We start from the raw sequence: 4,881 nt of genomic DNA, 5'->3' as shown, positions 1-4,881 counted from the left end.
GAACATAGCATTTGAATGCAAGCAGCACCAGACCAACCCCCTACAAATATGCATTACTAGCACTTAGGTATTTTTGTGTTAAAAAAAGAAAAAAAGATGAAATGGGAATCCAAGGTGCTAAGAGAACTCAGAAAAGCTGCTGAGAAGAGGTCTGTGTTGCTGTGCATAAGCGATCCTCTCTTAGGAATGTGATAGCCCTGAGCAAGAAGAAATGCATGGACACGAACAGATGCTACCCAAAGTAGAACGAAAGTCAAGAATGACCATTGCCAGACCGCCATCTGCAATGAGAGAAAGCAGATTCTGATTGGTCCCCTTAATGCCAGCATGAAGCCTTGGGCTCAAAACCCCAGGAGGTGGGGGGGGGGGAACAGAAAAAAAAGGAAAGGAGGGAGGCAGGGAAGGAAGAAGGGGGAGAGGTGAAAAAGGAAGGATGGGAAGGAGGAAGAGAGGTGTCAATACGCCTAGGTTGGCTTTTCCAGCTATGACAAAGTCTTTAACTGCTTCTCTGTGATTAAAAACAAAATCAGATTGTGTAAGGGCCAGGAGGCCTGTGGTGGAGCTAAGTAGTGCCCTGACTAGCTATTCATACTTTATCTTTAATCTTTTTTACAGTCCAGTCGTTCCACCCCTCCTGTTCTGCCCTCTAACAAGTCCCCATCCCATTCCTCCCCCACCCCCGTCTCCAAGAGGGTCACACACAGACACACACACACACAGAGCCACCCAACCAGGCCTCCCATTCTCTGGGGCCTCGAGTGTCTCAAGGGTTAGGTGCATTCTCTTATTGCAGCCAGATTAGGCAGTCCTCTGCTGTGTATGCCCTACTAGCTATTTTTAATTTTAATTCTTTAGCCACGTTAATGTATATCTCAATGGGCCCCATGTGATATAGAATGTGCCAGTGACGTTCAGCCTCTCTTTACCTGGGTCTCCCATCATAGTCAGTCTCAGTAGCATCTTCTCTACTTTATCTTTCACACCACATTACTCTCTTTACTTCTAAAATGGCAGTCAGACGCACTATAGGGGTCCAGAAATTATCCTTCAAAGGCACATGGATTCATCAAATCCGGAAGCCCTTGACCCAGAACCACATTAAAAACAATACTCAGGTTGGAGACCCAGCTCAGTCGGTAAAGTGTCCTTCCACCTTGTGACTTACAGTTGGAACCTGCAGAACTCCATTGTGGGAGGAGGGTAGTCTCTGGATTTGGAGCTACAATACAGGTTTATTTTGAAATCCTCCCAACCCTTGCTTCTTGGGGCTGCCACACCTAGTTATCTGACCTCCACGTGCATGCAGTAGCATTCATCCACATACCTACAATAAACAAACAAACAAACGTGATAAAGGTATTTGAGTGCAGTTTGGGTGTACAGACTTATTTATAGGACCTAATTTATTTACCCTTCTGGTGTATCAACTTTATTCTTAAGATACATGCCAGAAAGTGGGAAACCGAAGAACAGCTGCGTGCTGGGAGCAGAACCCTTTTCCCTGTGGTTGTGAGTCTTAGCCCACTAACTAGAAGCTTCCCTAACCCTCGTTCTAATGATTTCCTTCCTTGGAAATAAAAGCTGCAAGCGTCTATTTTGCCACAAGGTGTCAGGCCGGGGTAATTTAATCTTCAAAGACCTTTTACACTATCTGATGGAAGTCAGTGAATCCAAAAATTATCCACGGAGCACCAAGACACGCAGGACAGTGGGGTTCAGATCATCCCTTTAATTCCAGCACTCGGGAGGCAGAAGCAGGCTGATCTCAGAAAAGGGGGAGTTTGTGACCCAGGGTCATATTAAAAACAACACTCAGGTTGGAGACGCAGCTCCACCTCGGACGTTAGTGTCTGGAGTCTGAGTTGAATCTGCAAAACTCTGTGGTGAACGGAGGGTGGTCCCTAGCATCAGAGCTACGGGTTTATTTTTAAATCCTCTCAACCCTGTGCTTCTTGTGACCACCACACCGAGTTATCATCTGACCTCCACGTGTGTATCATAATATTCATTCACATAGCTACAATAAATAAATAAACCCGGTGTAAAAGTCACTCACAAACTCAGATTCATCCTCTGACTGTGCTAACAGCTAGTCGTCTGAGAAACTGCTCTGTTGGAAGAGCGCTCCACGGCGGACGGCGTAATCGCTACAGGTCTCCAAGTGTGGGATCCAGGATCACTACAGCGTCACCCGGCAACAGGCGAAATGCACAATTGCAGATTTCGACCAGGTCCCAGTCGGTCTCCAGTGAGCCCTGCAGGTGACCCTGGGTCCCCTTGCACAGCCAAGGATTCGCCACCGGCGACGCCCCTCCCACGGCCGCCCCAGCGAAGCCCCTGCGTGTGAACAGGAGCTGGTGTCCGGCAGGGGGCGCTGTGCGCGCGGCGGCCGAGGGGCGGGGTCTGCGGAGCGGGCTGTACTCGGCAGCGAGAATCAGGCTCCGCGTGGGACTGGGAGTCCGTCCGGGCAGCGAGCGCCTCGCCGTCGGGTCCCACGGAGAAGCGGGTGAGTCCCGAGTCTCGTTCGCAGGCCGCTTGCTCCCCGCCTCCGCGGGCCCTGGGAATCTGCTGCGGGCCGGGGAAGGGGTGAGGCGGGTCTCAGGAGCGGGCGGTGGTGCTCCGGGCAGCGGGACGCCCCTTCGGCCCCTCGCGGATCTCGGCGAGCCCCGTGGGGAGCAGGTCTCCGCGGTCCCGGCTCTAGAGCTGAGGTCAACTTTGCAGTCAGGTTGGGTTCCCCCGGTAAGTTTGCCAACTTGGCAGTTTCCGCAAGTTTGCCTCGCTGGATGAATGACTCGTCCTGCTGTTTGAGCTGGTTTCTTCATGGAATTTTTTTTTTTTTTAAGTCTTTGGAACACCGGTCCTACTCTTTCGGGATCTGAGTAGGATTCGGGTTTTCTCCAAAATAGTCAAAGCTTTTAAATAAGGCACTCTGGTGAAAGCAACTAACAGACATTTGTAGTCCAAGAATTTAAGTCCACTTCAAATTTAGTTATGCTGTTCCGTTGAGGTGGGGGATACATCCACATCTCGATATAAAATCAAGGGAATATATTTAATACTAATGTTAAGCACTTGGGGAAGCAATGCTTTTAAGAAACAGCCCGCTGTAGAACACCTTCCCCTCTTCCAATAATTAACTGTGGCAAAGCAAAAAATACATTTGAAAGACTCGTGGGACATGCACTGCAACCCACAATGTATTCCAGTCACTGGGTTTCTTGGATTCTAAACTCCTTCCCATAAACATGAGTCTGTTGGGTTGTGTCAATATTTAGCAGGAACAACAAGCCAGCCACCCTAATCCAGGAAAACAGAAATCACTATTTAATGGGGAAGAAAGCTGGTGAATGTCGGTTCAAATCCTGGAGTTCTTGACATCTCTGCACTCTGCTGTTTCCTGCTGAGTTTGCTGGACAGGCTAATGAAACCTTCTCTCCTGTAGAAGTATAATTATAGGTGTAGCTAAGGTCTGGTGGAAGAGGGCATGTTTTATTTAGCTGATACTTTGTTTTCCTGGTGTTTGGGCACATAGTCAACAATCACCCTTACAGGCATTGGCTCTTTTCCTTAGCGATGCTCCTCAGAGTGGTACCATGCAAACAAATGACTGGGCATCTCCTCTGGGCCACTCTGTCCTTCCACCCAGAATCTCTCAGCAGTGGCTGTCTGTCAGCAAGCACCAACAACTCACTGCAGGTCACAGGACTGGGTATAGAAAGGGGCTCTCATCCGTTTTCTCCACTTCCTTTCCAGAGCCACCATCTGTCTATAAACTATTATCCTTTAAGATGCATGGCATTACCACACAGTTCTTACTGGAGTGTTTCCCTGTCCTAAACTTTCTTTGAGAACAGACTTATCATTTAACTTTGTATTTCCCATGTCTGCCATCATTGTTCAGTGTGGTTAATGAATTAACAGTGAACAGCTATAGATTTATGCATCACTGTCTTAAACATTGTGAATCACGAAACTTAAAATACACTCTAAACTTAGCAAACTGTTTCTTATACTTGTTATTACAATGCATGCTACCCTATTCCTAGATACCCAATACCAAGCTACTCACTTTATAGTACTGGTTAAAGTCAGAAAATGGCATGGGATAATAAATTTTGAAGACAAACTGTTAGCCCCTCAAAGGCAGGCTTGAAATCTCGTTCTCTTTTTCCTCTTTAATATTGGCCTTGTAAGAACTTGTTGAATGGCATAGACTTTACCCAGAATTCTTTCAAATGGAAATAGTCAACACACACCTCAAACTCAAAAAAACAAACAAGAAAAGAGGAGGGTATTAACTATGTAATTAAGAAGTGACCTGAGGCTTGAACTACTGCCAGCAGGATTTGTCACTGTCCTTCTTCATTTCTTTTTTTTAAATTATTTTATTGGGTATTTTCCTCATTTACATTTCCAATGCTATCCCCAAAGTCCCCCATACCCCCCCACTCCCCTACCCACCCACTCCCACTTCTTGGCCCTGGCGTTCCCCTGTACTGAGGCATATCAAGTTTGCACAACCAGTGGGCCTCGCTTTCCACTGATGGCCAACTAGGCCATCTTTTGATACATATGCAGCTAGAGACATGAGCTCCAGGGAGTACTGGTTAGTTCATATTGTTGTTCCACCTATAGGGTTGCAGATCCCTTTAACTCCTTGGGTACTTTCTCTAGCTCCTCCATTGGGAGCCCTGTGATCCATACAATAGCTGACTGTGAGCATCCACTTCTGTGTTTGCTATGCCCCAGCATTGTCTCACAAGAAACAGCTATATCAGGGTCCTTTCAGAAAAATCTTGCTAGTGTATACAATGGTGTCTGCGTTTGGCAGCTGATTATGGGATGGATTCCCGGATATGGTAGTCTCTAGATGGTCCATCC

The 4,881-nt window shown here is 47.2% G+C and overlaps 1 protein-coding gene across 2 annotated transcripts in view; it reads left to right on the top strand.

Moving 5' to 3' along the window:
- Positions 1-2,440: 2,440 nt before the first annotated feature.
- Positions 2,441-4,881, top strand: part of Steap1 (STEAP family member 1) — a 13,073-nt gene continuing 10,632 nt past the window's right edge. For both annotated transcript variants that reach the window (XM_021163511.2, XM_029477762.1), the window contains exon 1: positions 2,441-2,506. The gene's annotated coding sequence lies outside the window, so the exon portion shown is untranslated. The remainder of the gene's footprint in view (positions 2,507-4,881) is intronic.

This window comes from Mus caroli, chromosome 5 (assembly GCF_900094665.2).
Source record: "Mus caroli chromosome 5, CAROLI_EIJ_v1.1, whole genome shotgun sequence".
Lineage (NCBI taxonomy): Eukaryota > Metazoa > Chordata > Mammalia > Rodentia > Muridae > Mus > Mus caroli.
Note: the sequence above shows the minus strand (reverse complement) of the source record. Positions and strands in the feature narration are given on the sequence as shown.